The sequence below is a fragment of the Euprymna scolopes genome, chromosome 45 (genome assembly GCF_053919585.1).
Source record: "Euprymna scolopes isolate OS-2025 chromosome 45, ASM5391958v1, whole genome shotgun sequence".
Taxonomy (NCBI): domain Eukaryota; kingdom Metazoa; phylum Mollusca; class Cephalopoda; order Sepiida; family Sepiolidae; genus Euprymna; species Euprymna scolopes.
The window spans coordinates 29,280,732-29,303,096 of NC_136526.1; positions in this window are offsets into that span (position 1 = coordinate 29,280,732).

The following is a 22,365-nucleotide window of genomic DNA, read 5'->3' on the forward strand; positions in this document are numbered from 1 at the left end:
TTAAAAAATTTTTTCTCACGAATAAATGTAGTTTTACACCATCAACTTAAAAAGACAGACTAAAACATAATTGAAGCATTCCATACGTTTCTGTGGCATTTTTTTTTCAAAGTTTAAAACCGCATTCTATTGCATATCGCTATTCTAAAGTGTCCTCACGTTCTAATCACATTTTTGACAATCAGGCTTTAGTAGGGTGTATTCCAATTCCTGCTGCAGCTGTTCATTTGAACCTGAAATCATAAAAATTGGTCATCTTATAGTAATAAAGTACTGAATTTTTAAAAGTCTGCAACAATTTTAAATGCCTGTACAAAAAAGCCTGGAAACTTATTGAAGATATATATATATATATATATATATATATATATAGAGAGAGAGAGAGAGAGAGAGAGGGTGTCCAAAAAGTCACTGAAGGGCTTTGAACTTAAATAGATTCTTTATTATTGATGATATCTTTTTGGAATTTAATACAATCTAACTAAGACATTTTGAAATTTAAAAAAATTCAAAATTCAAGCAACATTTTTTTAAAATGTCTTTTAAATGTGACCCATTTTCAGCTTTGCATATTTATTCTCTTTCCAAAACATTATTCATGACAAATTGCAGAATCTCTAGATCGCGCTTAAACTCCCATAATTCGTTCCTGATGTTTTTCCTTCAATTCCTGCGGGGTTTGGTGACTGTTTCTTTAAGATAACCACAGAAGAAAAAGTCAGGGCTAGTCAAGTCTGGGAAATGTGGTGGCTATTTGACATTGTCATCAATAAGCTCTTTGAATCAAAACAATTCATCCCTGATTTTAGTAAAACAATTTCACAACTTATGTTGCTCAATCCTATACTTATCTATAGTTAATTTCCAAAATATTATTTGTAAAATATCTGAAATAGAGAAAAAAAAAATCGTTAATGGTAAAAAGATTTTCAACCTTTCAGTGACTTTTTGAACACCTTTCGATTATTTTTTTATTTTTATTTCAGATATTTTACATTTTGAATCTCTCGGCCAGCAGTAATCGTGTCACACTGCACTGATGATTCCTGAAAGGATGAAACACTAATGCTTGTAGGTATTAAAAAAATTATTATAGTAAATAATTATGTCAGCCCTTCTAAAAACTCGGTTCTTATCATTGAGCACTCTAAAGTATAAATGAAAGCCGGTCCGTTAAGCTCGCATGCGCAGATTATGATGTTATTAGATCACTCTGAGAGATGTTAAGACATTTAAAAATAAATGTTAAAATTTCAACGATATTGCTCGCTGTTAAGGTTGGCCGAGACAGTTTGTTCCTTGCTAATGTAGTCAAAGATGACTTTGTTGCTGGGTTTGAATCTTCCAACTGGCAGTAATTGTGTCACCCTGGGAATAGTGAAAATGATGACGTAACAAGATATAAAAAAATGTTCCCTCAGGTTTATAGAAAAATGCTAATGAAGAAAATCCTCAGGACAACTATAAAATTAAGACAATAATTAACGATAAAATTAAGACAATAATTAACGATGAAATGAAGACAATAATTAACAATAAAATTAAGACAATAATTAACAATAAAATTAAGACAGTAATTAACAATAAAATTAAGACAATAATTAACGATGAAATTAAGACAATAATTAACGCTGAAATAAGGACAATAATTAACGATGAAATTAAGACAATAATTAACAATAAAATTAAGACAATAATTACCAATAGAATTAATACAATAATTACCAATAAAATTAATACAATAATTACCAATAAAATTAAGACAATAATTACCAATAAAATTAAGACAATAATTACCAATAAAATTAAGACAATAATTAACAATAAAATTAAGACAATAATTACCAATAAAATTAAGACAATAATTACCAATAAAATTAAGACAATAATTACCAATAAAATTAAGACAATAATTACCAATAAAATTAAGACAATAATTACCAATAAAATTAAGACAATAATTACCAATAAAATTAAGACAATAATTAACAATAAAATTAAGACAATAATTAACAATAAAATTAAGACAATAATTAACGATGAAATTAAGACAATAATTAACAATAAAATTAAGACAATAATTAACGATGAAATTAATACAATAATTACCAATAAAATTAAGACAATAATTACCAATAAAATTAAGACAATAATTAACAATAAAATTAATACAATAATTACCAATAAAATTAAGACAATAATTACCAATAAAATTAAGACAATAATTACAAATAAAATTAAGACAATAATTACCAATAAAATTAATACAATAATTACCAATAAAATTAAGACAATAATTACCAATAAAATTAAGACAATAATTACCAATAAAATTAAGACAATAATTAACAATAAAATTAAGACAATAATTACCAATAAAATTAAGACAATAATTAACAATAAAATTAAGACAATAATTACCAATAAAATTAAGACAATAATTAACGATGAAATTAAGACAATAATTAACAATAAAATTAAGACAATAATTACCAATAAAATTAATACAATAATTAACAATAAAATTAAGACAATAATTAACGATGAAATTAAGACAATAATTAACAATAAAATTAAGACAATAATTAACAATAAAATTAAGACAATAATTACCAATAAAATTAAGACAATAATTACCAATAAAATTAATACAATAATTAACAATAAAATTAAGACAATAATTAACGATGAAATTAGAACAATAATTAACAATAAAATTAAGACAATAATTAACAATAAAATTAAGACAATAATTAACAATAAAATTAAGACAATAATTACCAATAAAATTAATACAATAATTAACAATAAAATTAAGACAATAATTAACGATGAAATTAAGACAATAATTAACAATAAAATTAAGACAATAATTAACAATAAAATTAAGACAATAATTAACAATAAAATTAAGACAATAATTACCAATAAAATTAAGACAATAATTAACAATAAAATTAAGACAATAATTACCAATAAAATTAAGACAATAATTAACAATAAAATTAAGACAATAATTACCAATAAAATTAAGACAATAATTACCAATAAAATTAAGACAATAATTAACAATAAAATTAAGACAATAATTACCTATAAAATTAAGACAATAATTACCAATAAAATTAAGACAATAATTAACAATAAAATTAAGACAATAATTACCAATAAAATTAAGACAATATTTAACGATGAAATTAAGACAATAATTAACAATAAAATTAAGACAATAATTACCAATAAAATTAATACAATAATTAACAATAAAATTAAGACAATAATTAACGATGAAATTAAGACAATAATTAACAATAAAATTAAGACAATAATTAACAATAAAATTAAGACAATAATTAACAATAAAATTAATACAATAATTAACAATAAAATTAAGACAATAATCACCAATAAAATTAAGACAATAATTACCAATAAAATTAAGACAATAATTACCAATAAAATTAAGACAATAATTACCAATAAAATTAAGACAATAATTACCAATAAAATTAAGACAATAATTACCAATAAAATTAAGACAATAATTAACAATAAAATTAAGACAATAATTAACAATAAAATTAAGACAATAATTAACGATGAAATTAAGACAATAATTAACAATAAAATTAAGACAATAATTAACGATGAAATTAAGACAATAATTACCAATAAAATTAAGACAATAATTACCAATAAAATTAAGACAATAATTAACAATAAAATTAATACAATAATTACCAATAAAATTAAGACAATAATTACCAATAAAATTAAGACAATAATTACAAATAAAATTAAGACAATAATTACCAATAAAATTAATACAATAATTACCAATAAAATTAAGACAATAATTACCAATAAAATTAAGACAATAATTACCAATAAAATTAAGACAATAATTAACAATAAAATTAAGACAATAATTACCAATAAAATTAAGACAATAATTAACAATAAAATTAAGACAATAATTACCAATAAAATTAAGACAATAATTAACGATGAAATTAAGACAATAATTAACAATAAAATTAAGACAATAATTACCAATAAAATTAATACAATAATTAACAATAAAATTAAGACAATAATTAACGATGAAATTAAGACAATAATTAACAATAAAATTAAGACAATAATTAACAATAAAATTAAGACAATAATTACCAATAAAATTAAGACAATAATTACCAATAAAATTAATACAATAATTAACAATAAAATTAAGACAATAATTAACGATGAAATTAAGACAATAATTAACAATAAAATTAAGACAATAATTAACAATAAAATTAAGACAATAATTAACAATAAAATTAAGACAATAATTACCAATAAAATTAAGACAATAATTAACAATAAAATTAAGACAATAATTACCAATAAAATTAAGACAATAATTAACAATAAAATTAAGACAATAATTACCAATAAAATTAAGACAATAATTACCAATAAAATTAAGACAATAATTAACAATAAAATTAAGACAATAATTACCTATAAAATTAAGACAATAATTACCAATAAAATTAAGACAATAATTAACAATAAAATTAAGACAATAATTACCAATAAAATTAAGACAATATTTAACGATGAAATTAAGACAATAATTAACAATAAAATTAAGACAATAATTACCAATAAAATTAATACAATAATTAACAATAAAATTAAGACAATAATTAACGATGAAATTAAGACAATAATTAACAATAAAATTAAGACAATAATTAACAATAAAATTAAGACAATAATTAACGATGAAATTAATACAATAATTAACAATAAAATTAAGACAATAATTACCAATAAAATTAAGACAATAATTACCAATAAAATTAAGACAATAATTAACGATGAAATTAAGACAATAATTACCAATAAAATTAATACAATAATTACCAATAAAATTAAGACAATAATTACCAATAAAATTAAGACAATAATTACCAATAAAATTAAGACAATAATTACCAATAAAATTAAGACAATAATTAACAATAAAATTAATACAATAATTACAAATAAAATTAAGACAATAATTACCAATAAAATTAAGACAATAATTACCAATAAAATTAAGACAATAATTACCAATAAAATTAAGACAATAATTAACAATAAAATTAAGACAATAATTAACAATAAAATTAAGACAATAATTAACAATAAAATTAAGACAATAATTAACAATAAAATTAAGACAATAATTAACAATAAAATTAAGACAATAATTACCAATAAAATTAAGACAATAATTACCAATAAAATTAAGACAATAATTAACAATAAAATTAAGACAATAATTACTAATAATATTAAGACAATAATTAACGATGAAATTAAGACAATAATTAACAATAAAATTAAGACAATAATTAACAATAAAATTAATACAATAATTAACAATAAAATTAAGACAATAATTAACGATGAAATTAAGACAATAATTAACAATAAAATTAAGACAATAATTAACAATAAAATTAAGACAATAATTAACAATAAAATTAAGACAATAATTACCAATAAAATTAAGACAATAATTAACAATAAAATTAAGACAATAATTAACAATAAAATTAAGACAATAATTAACGATGAAATTAATACAATAATTAACAATAAAATTAAGACAATAATTACCAATAAAATTAATACAATAATTACCAATAAAATTAAGACAATAATTAACGATGAAATTAAGACAATAATTACCAATAAAATTAATACAATAATTACCAATAAAATTAAGACAATAATTACCAATAAAATTAAGACAATAATTACCAATAAAATTAAGACAATAATTACCAATAAAATTAAGACAATAATTAACAATAAAATTAATACAATAATTACAAATAAAATTAAGACAATAATTACCAATAAAATTAAGACAATAATTACCAATAAAATTAAGACAATAATTACCAATAAAATTAAGACAATAATTACCAATAAAATTAAGACAATAATTAACAATAAAATTAAGACAATAATTAACAATAAAATTAAGACAATAATTAACAATAAAATTAAGACAATAATTAACAATAAAATTAAGACAATAATTAACAATAAAATTAAGACAATAATTACCAATAAAATTAAGACAATAATTACCAATAAAATTAAGACAATAATTAACAATAAAATTAAGACAATAATTACTAATAATATTAAGACAATAATTAACGATGAAATTAAGACAATAATTAACAATAAAATTAAGACAATAATTACCAATAAAATTAATACAATAATTAACAATAAAATTAAGACAATAATTAACGATGAAATTAAGACAATAATTAACAATAAAATTAAGACAATAATTAACAATAAAATTAAGACAATAATTAACAATAAAATTAAGACAATAATTACCAATAAAATTAAGACAATAATTAACAATAAAATTAAGACAATAATTAACAATAAAATTAAGACAATAATTACCAATAAAATTAAGACAATAATTAACAATAAAATTAAGACAATAATTACCAATAAAATTAATACAATAATTAACAATAAAATTAAGACAATAATTAACGATGAAATTAAGACAATAATTACCAATAAAATTAAGACAATAATTAACAATAAAATTAAGACAATAATTAACAATAAAATTAAGACAATAATTACCAATAAAATTAATACAATAATTAACAATAAAATTAAGACAATAATTAACGATGAAATTAAGACAATAATTAACAATAAAATTAAGACAATAATTAACAATAAAATTAAGACAATAATTAACAATAAAATTTATACAATAATTAACAATAAAATTAAGACAATAATTAACGATGAAATTAAGACAATAATTAACAATAAAATTAAGACAATAATTACCAATAAAATTAAGACAATAATTAACGATGAAATTAAGACAATAATTAACAATAAAATTAAGACAATAATTAACGATGAAATTAAGACAATAATTAACAATAAAATTAATACAATAATTAACAATAAAATTAAGACAATAATTAACAATAAAATTAATACAATAATTAACAATAAAATTAAGACAATAATTAACGATGAAATTAAGACAATAATTAACGATGAAATTAAGACAATAATTAACAATAAAATTAAGACAATAATTAACAATAAAATTAAGACAATAATTAACAATAAAATTAAGACAATAATTAACAATAAAATTAAGACAATAATTAACAATAAAATTAAGACAGTAATTAACAATAAAATTAAGACAATAATTAACAATAAAATTAAGACAATAATTACCAATAAAATTAAGACAATAATTAACAATAAAATTAAGACAATAATTAACAATAAAATTAAGACAGTAATTAACAATAAAATTAAGACAATAATTAACAATAAAATTAAGACAATAATTAACAATAAAATTAAGACAGTTATTAACAATAAAATTAAGACACCGAAACACAGAAATAACAAGAATAAAAAATCGATGAAAAATTCAACTTTTATTTATAAAATAAAAGAATAAAGTCCAATTAGGAAAAAGGGATATATGTATATATATATATATATATATATATATATATATATATATATATATATATATAAAAAGTGAAATAGTCTTATGTCATTCAAGAAAATTATCCAACATGCAACAAAGTCAATATTCATATCAAAGAAATATTCATCTGCTCAGTTTGAAAACGATCATAAGATATATGAGAGAAAGAGAGAGAAAAGGAGAGAAAGTGAAAACTTTGATCGAAAACTCACTTATTTCCTTTTTAAATGTGCCTTTTTATCGTTCTTTTCCTGGGAATCCTCATCGACTTCAGTATTTATACTACCCACTCTCTCATCTAGCTCATCATCTTTTTTATTTTCATGATAAGGCAATCGATTAAGGGTGTTGGTAAGGATCGTTTCACTACACGGTCTGTATATTATCATTGATAGAAGTTTTCCCGGTTTCTCAATAGTAGAGCATAGTGTCATCAGCAAATATACCCATTTCAGAGACAATTTAACAGGGAGGTCATTTCTGAATATTAGGAATAATAAAGGTGCAAAGATAGACACTTGTATTTATATCATATTGTTTAAATGTACAACCGTCGAGGATAGCCTGAATTCTTCTCTTATTTAAGGATTTAATTATGCTAAGTATTTGTTCAGTGATACCGTATGATCTGATTTTCCTGAGAAAACCATCCTGCTATACCCCGTCAAAAGCCTCAGATATGATAAGGGCTACCGCTCTCTCTACCCTCCCCTGTTTTGTCCAGTATATGGTATGTGCATTCAAAGATTACAATTAGGATATCTGCTGCAGAACGGGCTTGCCTAAATCCATATTTTTGGTAGGTCCAAAGTTTAGTAGCTGTATAGTAATGGACTAGAGCTTGGTTAATTATGGACTCAAATATTTTGGCGAATAGAGGGAGAAGGCTAATGGGGCGATTATTTAATAGGTCAGTCCTTTCGCCAGAATTTTTGTAAACAGAAGCAGTTTTCCGGCAGTCAGGAAAGCAAGATTCGTTAAGGCATTTGTTGTTAAGTTTGGAGAGGCCTGGAGCAACCTCAGTGGAACATTTTTTAATAGCACAGCCGAGATGTGGTCAAGTCCACATGCTTTTGAGGTGTCTAGGTTTTTTATGCACCTGAGAAGGGGTGATTTTCAGATCATCTACTGTGTCGTCTGTCTGCAAAGGAAAATCAGGTTGCTGAGTCCAATGTGGAGTTTGAGGCAAACCGACTGGCAAGCACATTAGATTTCTTGGTTTCCGTGCAAACAACCTTATGATTGTTGGATAGTGGGGGAATTGTTGATTGCCAATTTACTGCACTGTTTATAGATTTTCCAGAAATCATGAGTTCCTAATTTTTGTGCTTCGATACGTTTTATGGTGGTTTCAGTATATTCTCTTTTAGCTGTCGTTATTTCTTTCTTACAATTACTTCTAGCTTCTATAAACCTTTGTCTATTTGTACTGAACTGATGTCAGTTAAATCTGCAGTATGTATGCTGCCTTTAAGCAATGGCAGTTGTACAAGTAGAAGAAAACCATTGGGGAAAGTGGGGTTTGCTATAGAATTTCCACATTGGAACATGTGCTGCAATTGCCGTTTTGAACAATTCATGGTCTCATTTGCACACTGTTCAGCAGGAAGAGAAATGATATTTCCCATGGGGCATCTCTGATGAGATCCCTGATGGCTTCCCAGTCAGACTTCTCATAATACCTTGTCCTTTTGAGCAATGCCTCTTCAATTTTAGGTCGATTTCTGATCAGCATTCCCAGGTGGGCTATGGGCATTCCTTACATCGGGAATTGTGGTCAGAAATAGATCTAGAAATGAGGCATGTTGATCTTGCTGATCTGGGAAACATGTCGGAAACATAGCTGATTCAGTATAAGTAGAAAATCCAAGCCAATTACTTGAAGTTACCAAATACATGTACTTGTGCGCTAGTATCGAGGGAGAGTGCTGTATCTATGCTGCCAGAGACTTTGTTTATTAAGGTACAGTCCTGGGTCGAGGGAGTGCGGTAGAGAAAATCTAATGTTATGTTGCATGTTAAGTCTAAAGTGCATAAAGACCTTGTTTCTTTAGTCAAGGGGAGAATGTTTGGAATATAGACTTAAAGTGTCTGAGACCTTATGTCAAAGTGGGAGATAATCTGACATGTTAAAGTGGTTAGAGAGGATGGAGGAGTGTAGTGCTAAAATATCCAGGGTGTTTTCTAGGAGAAATGATTCAATATTATGTTAGTTCTAAATCCGTGAATATTTGTGAATGCAAGTCTCAAGGGAGGAGGCAAATTGGTTTAGAGTTTATGCCTGGTTTTATCATAATTTTGGATTGAACTTCCACTTCATTTTATTTAAAAGTTTCAGTTTTAGGGTGAGAAGTGCTGGACAAAGTGGATTGTGCAGGAAACCAAACATGCAACACAAGTAGACTATCAGCTAACTCCTCATCTACAGGATCGTGGCCTCGGGAAAGCTCACCAGAGATGGGTGCAGGGTTCCTTTCTATGTGCGACCAACTGTGGATAGTTCCCTGGAGTTGAGGTGACGACAAGTCTCCACAAATTTCCAGTATTCTACCTCTTTCGAAAATCTTTGCAAATGAATTAGTGTTATCGCAACAACCTTTTGCCACTGATTCCTTGATCTCAGGCCTCTTTACACTCATCCAGTGGATGTCTAGCAAATGCTTTCTCTCTTTGACCTTTCCATAATCCTTGACCTTTCATGATTATTTGGTGTGATGCCAGTTGATGCCAACATTATAATTATTTTCATTCTTTTTCAAAGATTTTTAGGATTGTTCTAAGTGTTCCTACAATTATTGGTTTTATCTTGACTGTTTCATCTTCCATATCCCTTTCAGCTTTCTGGCCTCATTATACTGGGTTATGTTATGTATGTTAATTGCAACTGTAGTAAAACTTTCATTTATAGAAAAAATGCAAAATGCTGACTCGTTATCAAGCATAATCTCATGTGGTCTTTTCTGTTCATAAAAGTTATCAAATAACACTTGCATGTTGTGCAATTGTCCGTAAAACTGCAAACTTCAAAAGATGAATCAGAAAGTAATCGCCATTATAATGGGAAGATCAATTTCAACCGATTGTCATGCCTCATTTGTTTCGAGTCATAATTTTTTGCTATCTCATATAGCTTAACAAATCTTTAAACCCTGAGTTGGTCTCTGCTACATAAATCCCATGCTTTTCTTGAGGCCAGGTTACAAACTCTGCATGTGGGGATCCTCTATCTGCTGTTAGCTCATTGCACTTCCTGTGAAAAGTTTGACCAACATACTCAGCCTTCACTTGTATTGGATTGTAGCATTTGTGAGGACATGCCTGTCAGCTGGACAGCAAAGTTGTAGTATTACAGAATCAAAGTTATGCTAACTATCAAATCATACATAGAGACTTGTTGCTCATATGTCAAACCTTCGTCTTAACATGGTGAATATTCTTAAAATGGTGAATATTCTTAACATGGTGAATATTCTTAACATGGTGAATATTCTTAACATGGTGAATATTCTTAACATGGTGAATATTTTTAACATGGTGAATATTTTTAACATGGTGAATATTTTTAACATGGTGAATATTCTTAACATGGTGAATATTCTTAACATGGTGAATATTCTTAACCTGGTGAATATTCTTAACATGGTGAATATTCTTAACATGGTGAATATTCTTAACATGGTGAATATTCTTAACCTGGTGAATATTTTTAACATGGTGAATATTCTTAACATGGTGAATATTTTTAACATGGTGAATATTCTTAACATGGTGAATATTTTTAACATGGTGAATATTCTTAACATGGTGAATATTTTTAACATGGTGAATATTCTTAACATGGTGAATATTCTTAACATGGTGAATATTCTTAACATGGTGAATATTCTTAACATGGTGAATATTCTTAACATGGTGAATATTCTTAACATGGTGAATATTCTTAACATGGTGAATATTCTTAACATGGTGAATATTCTTAACATGGTGAATATTCTTAACATGGTGAATATTCTTAACATGGTGAATATTCTTAACATGGTGAATATTCTTAACCTGGTGAATATTTTTAACATGGTGAATATTCTTAACATGGTGAATATTCTTAACATGGTGAATATTCTTAACATGGTGAATATTCTTAACATGGTGAATATTCTTAACATTGTGAATATTCTTAACATGGTGAATATTCTTAACATGGTGAATATTTTTAACATGGTGAATATTCTTAACATGGTGAATATTCTTAACATGGTGAATATTCTTAACATGGTGAATATTTTTAACATGGTGAATATTCTTAACATGGTGAATATTCTTAACATGGTGAATATTCTTAACATGGTGAATATTCTTAACATGGTGAATATTTTTAACATGGTGAATATTTTTAACATGGTGAATATTCTTAACATGGTGAATATTCTTAACATGGTGAATATTTTTAACATGGTGAATATTCTTAACATGGTGAATATTCTTAACATGGTGAATATTCTTAACATGGTGAATATTTTTAACATGGTGAATATTTTTAACATGGTGAATATTTTTAACATGGTGAATATTCTTAACATGGTGAATATTTTTAACATGGTGAATATTTTTAACATGGTGAATATTCTTAACATGGTGAATATTTTTAACATGGTGAATATTTTTAACATGGTGAATATTTTTAACATGGTGAATATTTTTAACATGGTGAATATTCTTAACATGGTGAATATTTTTAACATGGTGAATATTTTTAACATGGTGAATATTCTTAACATGGTGAATATTTTTAACATGGTGAATATTCTTAACATGGTGAATATTTTTAACATGGTGAATATTTTTAACATGGTGAATATTCTTAACATGGTGAATATTTTTAACATGGTGAATATTTTTAACATGGTGAATATTCTTAACATGGTGAATATTTTTAACATGGTGAATATTCTTAACATGGTGAATATTCTTAACATGGTGAATATTCTTAACATGGTGAATATTTTTAACATGGTGAATATTTTTAACATGGTGAATATTCTTAACCTGGTGAATATTTTTAACATGGTGAATATTCTTAACATGGTGAATATTCTTAACCTGGTGAATATTCTTAACATGGTGAATATTCTTAACATGGTGAATATTCTTAACATTGTGAATATTCTTAACCTGGTGAATATTCTTAACATGGTGAATATTTTTAACATGGTGAATATTCTTAACATGGTGAATATTCTTAACATGGTGAATATTCTTAACAGTGTGAATATTCTTAACCTGGTGAATATTCTTAACATGGTGAATATTTTTAACATGGTGAATATTCTTAACATGGTGAATATTCTTAACATGGTGAATATTCTTAACCTGGTGAATATTTTTAACATGGTGAATATTCTTAACATGGTGAATATTCTTAACATGGTGAATATTCTTAACCTGGTGAATATTTTTAACATGGTGAATATTCTTAACATGGTGAATATTCTTAACATGGTGAATATTTTTAACATGGTGAATATTCTTAACCTGGTGAATATTCTTAACCTGGTGAATATTCTTAACATGGTGAATATTCTTAACCTGGTGAATATTTTTAACATGGTGAATATTCTTAACATGGTGAATATTTTTAACATGGTGAATATTCTTAACATGGTGAATATTCTTAACATGGTGAATATTCTTAACATGGTGAATATTCTTAACCTGGTGAATATTCTTAACATGGTGAATATTCTTAACCTGGTGAATATTTTTAACATGGTGAATATTCTTAACATGGTGAATATTTTTAACATGGTGAATATTTTTAACATGGTGAATATTCTTAACCTGGTGAATATTTTTAACATGGTGAATATTCTTAACATGGTGAATATTTTTAACATGGTGAATATTCTTAACCTGGTGAATATTCTTAACATGGTGAATATTCTTAACATGGTGAATATTCTTAACATGGTGAATATTCTTAACATGGTGAATATTCTTAACCTGGTGAATATTCTTAACATGGTGAATATTCTTAACATGGTGAATATTCTTAACATGGTGAATATTCTTAACATGGTGAATATTCTTAAGATGGTGAATATTCTTAACATGGTGAATATTTTTAACATGGTGAATATTCTTAACATGGTGAATATTCTTAACATGGTGAATATTCTTAACCTGGTGAATATTCTTAACATGGTGAATATTCTTAACATGGTGAATATTCTTAACATGGTGAATATTCTTAACATGGTGAATATTCTTAACATGGTGAATATTCTTAACCTGGTGAATATTCTTAACATGGTGAATATTCTTAACATGGTGAATATTTTTAACATGGTGAATATTTTTAACATGGTGAATATTTTTAACATGGTGAATATTCTTAACCTGGTGAATATTCTTAACATGGTGAATATTCTTAACATGGTGAATATTCTTTACATGGTGAATATTCTTAACCTGGTGAATATTCTTAACATGGTGAATATTCTTAACCTGGTGAATATTTTTAACATGGTGAATATTCTTAACATGGTGAATATTTTTAACATGGTGAATATTCTTAACATGGTGAATATTCTTAACATGGTGAATATTCTTAACATGGTGAATATTTTTAACATGGTGAATATTCTTAACATGGTGAATATTCTTAACATGGTGAATATTTTTAACATGGTGAATATTCTTAACATGGTGAATATTCTTAACATGGTGAATATTTTTAACATGGTGAATATTTTTAACATGGTGAATATTCTTAACATGGTGAATATTCTTAACCTGGTGAATATTCTTAACATGGTGAATATTCTTAACATGGTGAATATTCTTAACATGGTGAATATTCTTAACATGGTGAATATTCTTAACATGGTGAATATTCTTAACATGGTGAATATTCTTAACATGGTGAATATTCTTAACATGGTGAATATTCTTAACATGGTGAATATTCTTAACATGGTGAATATTCTTAACATGGTGAATATTCTTAACATGGTGAATATTCTTAACATGGTGAATATTCTTAACATGGTGAATATTTTTAACATGGTGAATATTCTTAACATGGTGAATATTCTTAACCTGGTGAATATTTTTAACATGGTGAATATTCTTAACATGGTGAATATTTTTAACATGGTGAATATTCTTAACATGGTGAATATTCTTAACATGGTGAATATTCTTAACATGGTGAATATTCTTAACATGGTGAATATTTTTAACATGGTGAATATTCTTAACATGGTGAATATTCTTAACATGGTGAATATTCTTAACATGGTGAATATTCTTAACATGGTGAATATTCTTAACCTGGTGAATATTCTTAACATGGTGAATATTCTTAACATGGTGAATATTCTTAACATGGTGAATATTCTTAACATGGTGAATATTCTTAACCTGGTGAATATTCTTAACATGGTGAATATTTTTAACATGGTGAATATTCTTAACATGGTGAATATTCTTAACATGGTGAATATTCTTAACATGGTGAATATTCTTAACATGGTGAATATTCTTGCATTCTAATCAGTATATGTATTGGTAGACGCAAAGAGAGTCAACCTTTCTGCTTTCCACTGTAGTGTGAGGTGTTTATCATCACACCATCTTATTCTACCAGGTTGATATTCTGTACTTGTTTGCAAGGCACAAGAAATAGGTATCGTCCAACATGGTTTCATCTTGCCCAACCAGAATCTGAATGCTAGGCAATTGGCGTCATACCATGCGTTCATTTCTTCTCCATTTCCTTTGTCTACATACTTGTGTGTTACTCTCTCCAAACTGTCTGAATCATTCAGGTGAAGAGAGTTATGCATGGTCGCTGGCCTGGAAAGAGGCCATATTTGAATGATGATAACATCTTAGGATATAAGTTAAATGATGATAATATCTTAGGGTATAAGTTAAAAACCATATAAACAATTAATATCAAGTGCTACCTGGCACATAAATAGTTTTGTTAATGAAAATTTAGGAAAAAAAAACACTTTTATATAAGAAATAAGAATATCAAAGTCATTTATACAAGCACATGAAATGGTGAAAAATGTTGGCTTAGTAGTAACAAGTGAAAATGTTCATAGTGTGAATATATGCATATGGTAAGCAATATATGCATGTGTGTATTTGACGCTATTCACAGGTTGTTTTGCTTCAGTAAATATTCAAATTTTTACAGTCAAAGATATTTACATACTTCATTTTGTCACATTGTATCACAGTCACCAGCAGAACGTTACAACTTAATGTGACGTAACACACACATTCTACTTCTCTGACTTGAATGCTAGTGAATTGACGTCATACCATGCATTCATTTCTTCTCTATTTCCTTTGTCTACATACTTGTGTGTTACTCTCTCCAAACTGTCTGAATTATTCAGGTGAAGAGAGTTATGCATGGTTGCTGGCCTTGAAAGAGGCCATATTTGAATGATGATAACATCTTAGGATATAGTTAAAAACCATACAAACAATTAATATCAAGTGCTAACTGGCACATAGTTGTGTTAATGAAAATTTAGAAAAAAAAACACTTTTATATAAGAAATAAGAATATCAAAGTCATTTATACAAACACATGAAATGGTGAAAAATGTTGACTTAGTAGTAACAAGTGAAAATGTTCATAGTGTGAATATATGCATATGGTAAGCAATATATGTATGTGTGTATTTGACAATATGGCATTCTGTATGTGTGTACGCTATTCACAGATTGTTTTGCTTCAGTAAATATTCAAATTTTTACAATCAAAGATATTTGCATACTTCATTTTGTCACATTGTATCACAGTCACCAGCAGAACGTTACAACTTAATGTGACGTAACACACACATTCTACTTCTCTTGAGTATTATTTAAGATATGTTCAGTTAAATTCTATCTTGCTGTAAATAATTACATAGGCATGTTTTCTCTTTTGTTTTAATTTTTTTTACATAGGAATGGGGCATCCTACCTGACGCCAGACAATCACCCACAATTTCAGTCAGGGCAACCGAGAGATTTTTTAAGATTCTAACCGTTCCTTTGAATATAATTATTTGTCTTTCTCTTCACTTGGTTCACAGAGTATATTAAGCAGGTAGTTTTGGAAATTCTTTTTTATGAGTCTGGTGCTCCTATAATTACAGAGATGATAGAGATTTTCTCAAGATTCTAATTATTTTTTACATCATAGATAAGAACTTGTATTTTGTTATCTTCTTCCTCTGAGCTCTGTAAAGGTCAGCATCGTTATAGACACTTACTTCAACTAGGATTGGTATTTTCTCCATCTTGACCAATATAGCTATATCAGGCTTAACTGCTCTGTTTTCTAAGTATGCAACTATAGGAATTTCATAATGGATGTTGTACGATTTATTTCTACCTGTTCTCTCTGGTACACGCTTTTAAGATTTGTTGCTACACTAAATATTTAACATTTTACAGATTTTTCCAGTGGAGACATTTACACACTTCATTGATTTGCATTGTATAATAGCTGTCCTCCAACAGAACATGTGGCTCACATTCTTTACTTCTGTGTGACAGAATCTGCATTTATTCTTATTACTTAGACTACTCAGCTTTTTAAAACAATTGCTTATTAAGCCTTGATCTTGTGCAGCTAATATCATTCTCTTTTGATCATAGTGGAGTGACAGTCAGTCTATAGAACGTTTCATCCAGGAAATATTTGATACACTGTTAGTTGGCTCATTTTTTTTTTCAGTTTTCTGTATTGTAATGTCTCTCTGTATTTTTTTTTTAGCTATTTCCATCACAGACTTGTTTTCTCATTCAGTCTCATTTGTCCAAAATGTTAATAGTAGTAAGCTTTGTTTTACAGATTTTTATCAGACAGCATATTTGCTGCCAATTTTTTCTCATCTTTGCCTGCTAAATCAAATCGTTGTATTCTCTGCCAAGATATTTGTATTTTTCCTGCTCTTATTGGTCATGTCATTATCTTCATCAGGCTGTATTTTTCTGTTTGGATCTTTTATCTATCTCTGTGGAAACACTTGACACATTTGTCCAAACCAAACTTCATTCCAAGGGAGAAGTTATGTATGATGTAAGTATTTTAGTATACAACTTGAGTTAATCCATGAAGAGCATGTGGTTTACTTTTGTTCAGGTCTATTTGGCAGCCTTTATTGAGTATCTTGCTTAATGGATGTATCGCCAAGCAGAAGAGATAGGAAGATTCTGCATCTTATCTTGATTTTAGGGATTTTTACAGTTCCTTTAGTGCGGCTTAATACCATTGTTCTTTGCAACATTTTTGCATGTACAGCCATGGTTTCTTTGATTACTAGATTTATCTTATATACACTATCATATGTTGTTTGGTAATAAATCAAAGCCATTTCCTTTGCCTTTTCCTACAGTCTTCAAGGATGTTTTTATTATCAAGTGTGGTCCTTGGTGCTTAAACATTTTTTCTTGCAACCTGTTTCTCCTTTTTCCAAGTATGTTTAAGAGAAGATGTGTTAATAGATGCTATTTGCAACCAGACTATTGAAGAGGTCGTAGTGAGACAGCAGATAGGTCTGTACTTATTAGGGCATTGTGCTTCACTTGGGTATGAGAGCTCTATCACCTTTTATCAGTTATACTGGTGTGACCTCTTAACCCTTCAATAATCTAGTGAAGCTACTGCTATAATGACTATGATGTGTTCTTAGTTGCTTTAGCCCAAAATTTGATAGTTTGTCTATGCCAGGCTTTTTGTAATACTGTATTAGATTCAGTTATTTTATCGTCCAAACTGTTATTTCTGGTTCTGATTTTGTTCTTTTTTCGTTTCATTAACAACATCATGGGTCAATTGGGTCTCTCCATTGTATGTACCTCTGGAATCTTGCATTAGAGTTCCCTCGCTATCTTCTCCAACCCTATTACTTTTTTCCCATATTTTACTCCAAGCCTAACAATGAAGTTCTTTAGTCATCCCGCACTAGAGGGCCGAAAAGGAATTTTTTGTATCTGAGACAATTCCTTTCTGCAAAGTTTCTGCTTATTTTGAAGCTTCTCTTTATCACATGATGTGCTTTATTCATTGATTTAGCTTTTGGAATTTGCAAGAATGTAGAGTCATGTAGCATAAGAAATCGGCATCATTTAATCACTGATAGTTCTCATAGGTTGTACTTTTGGCAGCTGAGGTCTTACTCTCTGGATCTCTTCAATGGGCTTACATAACTTTTCTACGAACAAATACTTATCCGATTCTAACAGTTCTGGTAGTAGTAGCGGTGCTAGTATAAGCGTTGGTAGCTTCAAGGAAGAACCAAGGTCTAGTAAGGGATTTTTTTAGGTTTTTTTCATAGTTATCTGCTGATGGTCCCATAGGGGACATTCAACCAAAGAGATCCTGTTGTTATGGTTGATCCCTGTTGAGGTGTCATGAACACAGAAAGTCCTGATGGATCAACAGGTGAGTGTTGTCCAGTATTTTCTGGAGGTAGTGCATTGGTAAATTATGAGAAATGTGATAGGTTTTTCAATGGACTGTATATTTCTAATGAGAGCTGATACTTTTGTTTTCATGTATTTCACCTTAGCCTAATTAAAAAACAATTAGACTCTTGTGTCATTGACAGTTTAATTTTTAGAATAGAAGCATTTCTTTTTCCTGGACAGAAGTGGAAAAATATTTCCTTCTAGGTTTCTGCCCTTTGTTTTTGGTCGAGCATATTTTGTAGCCCACAACAATGTCCACTTTTTTCTCCAATTTAGATTCTTGTTTTTTTTTTCAAGAATAGGAGGTTAGTAATTTGTGCTTCCTTTAAAGCTGCGTTTATAATAAGGGTAATTTTCTCTTTTGCTATTTATTTGCTTTTTTGCTTCACTTTTTAAACTCTATGTAGTAATAGCAACGTCTTTTAAGCAACAGCAATAGCCGAGCATTTAAGCCTCTTTTAAAATTATTTCTTGCTAAAGCTATGGTGCAAGAGCCTCTGTTATTCAGGCCTGATGGCTTACATTGGTTGGTTTCTGTCATGGCTGAAGTGCAACTTCCAGAGACTATAATGGTTTATATTATTATTTGCTTTTTCCCCGCCTTGTATATGAACAAGTTATGGCGCCCTTTTTATCTTGGATGCCGACCTGCCAGTATGTGTTTTTATTTTTTCTGCATATTTTTATATATGAATGGTTTTTTATTTATTAGTAAATGCTTAAACATTTTTCCTATGAGAAAAATTACTAACTTTTCAGCGTAAAATAAGTTTGCTTTCACTTATTTTTGTGTTCCTGATTTCACACATAGGTTAAAAAATATTTTCTGCAGATGATATATCTCATTAGAAGCAAACCTTGACTAACTATTAAAAAAATGGCCTGCTGTCTCCTCAAGGAATCCAGTACGTTTCCCCTCGGTTGTAGATGGGGGCACCCCTTTATCAATAATATTATTTATTAATAAATTATTTATTTATAAATAAGGGGCAGCGTTTAATAACAAATAAAAAAACATGGACTATGAGTAATCATATATAAAAATATGCAGAAATATAAAAACATATACTTGCAGGTCTGCATTCAGGATAAAAAGGGCCCCATATATATATATATATATATATATATATATATATATATATATATATATATATATATATATATATATACGAAAATGTCAGTCTATTTTGTCTAACAAAAAGTGGAGGAAATTAAAAATGCTTGATATGAACACATAATGGATTCTTACATAATAGATCATTGTGCAGCGATCGTCTTTTTAGTGTGCATTCTCATATGTCTTCCCAAGTTTGATTTTATTGTAAAAGATCTTTCACAGTTTCCACAAGAAAAAGATTTCTCTCCAGTGTATATTCGCATATGGATTTTTCAGTGATATTTCTGTGAAAATGACATTCCACACACTTCACAACAATATGCCTTCTCTCCATAGTGTATTTTCATATGATGTTTCAAAGCCGACTCCAGTGTAAATGAAGTTCCACAAACATCACAACAATATGGTTTCACTCCATTGTGTATGCTCATATGACTTTCTAACGGCGACTTTTCTGTAAAGCAAGTTCCACATACTCCACAAGAATATGGTTTTTCTCTTTTTTTTAATTTTCTTCCTTGGAAGATTGTAATGCTGGGTATGGGGCAGCCAAACCAGCTGCCAACATTGTCCTGCTTTTTTATTGAAACCAACTGAGAGCTCTTTTTAGTATCCTCGCTGTTCCCTTAAGTGCAATTGTCTGGATTTCTTTTGCAGTTGTTTCACCAGAAATATTAGTTAGGTAGGACTTCAGGTTCTTCTTCATAAGCCCTGTGGCACCTATGATAACTGGTATGATCGATATCTCCTAAAGATTCCAGTTTCTTTTCATATCATACATGAGATCTTGGTATTTGGTCTGTTTCTCCCTTTCAGCTCTGTTCAGACCGCCATCATTAGGGACACTCACTTCAATCAAGGTTGCAACTCTCTCTGACTTATTCCATATAACTATGTCAGGTTTGAAAGCAGCATTTTCGAGGTAGGTGTCTAAGGATTACATGGTCGTAATGTATGGTATATAAGCCATTTCCAACTGTTCTTTCAGGTTGATGTTCCCATGACTTGTTGCTACACTGGATGTTTAATTTTTTACAGATGGTCCAGTGGAGATACTTACATACTCCATCATGTCTCGCTGTATAGTAGCCGTCCCCTAGAAGAACTTTGCAATTTGATATCAGATGACCAACACGTTCCAATTATGTGGCAGAACCTGCATTTATTGTCATTACTGATCCCTGCCATCTTCTTGAATGCATTGATCATCAATTCCTGGTCTTGAGCAGCCATTATGACCCTTTCCTGATCGTGGTGGAGGGTTCCCCTTTTGAGCCAGTCCAAGGAACCTTCTTTGTCTATGTATTCCTGAGAGCGTCCCCCCCCCAATACTTTGCACGCTGATGTTGGTCCCATTCTTTAAGGTTCATCCTTTAGAAGGTCTCGGTATATTTCTGCCGGCTCTTTCTTGCTATTTCTGTGGCACACTTGTTTGGTGTTTCGTCCTCATCTGAGAGACAGTCTGGACCAAAATGCTTGGTCAGCTTGGTGACTGATGTTGTTCTGCTGGCTCTTGTCTCTTGCTATTCGTATACTATTGAAAGGGTGAGATTCTGGGAGCTTCTCAGATACTGACTGGTGCTCACAATAGTTGCCCTATGTTGATGATTGATCTCTGAGAGTCCCAGGCCTCCTTCTCCCCTGGGCAAATACAGCCTTGGTAGACACTTATTTCTATATATTATTTTATGAAGCGTTAGTAGCTTCTATGTCTTTACATCTAGCCGGTTGATGTATTTTTGTGGCCAGTCAATGATACCAAAGCTGTATGTTATTACTGGCATAGCAAAGTGGTTGATGGCAGCAATTTTATTTTTATTTGTGAGATGGGTTTTGCATATTTTCCTCACCCGGCGTACATATTCTTTACTATTCTTCTCCCTCATCTTGGCTGTATGTTCTCATTTTTCTCCAGCATTTGATTTAGATTACTTTTTGTAGAAAATGTTTTCCATATATTTCACATGTATATGGTTTCTCTCCTTTGTTTTAATTTACTTCAGTCGAAGTTCTCAGAAACTAAGGGGCCCACAACTTGGGGCTAACACTTGAACTCTATATGAGATACATAGATATTCGAATGTTCCATTTAAGTTCTTTATTTCTCAAACACTGAGTTAGTATAGAAATTGAGAACATAATTTTGCCTCTCCCCAATTAACCATTTTTATACGTTGTAGAATATCTTTCATTTTGTTCTTTTGGT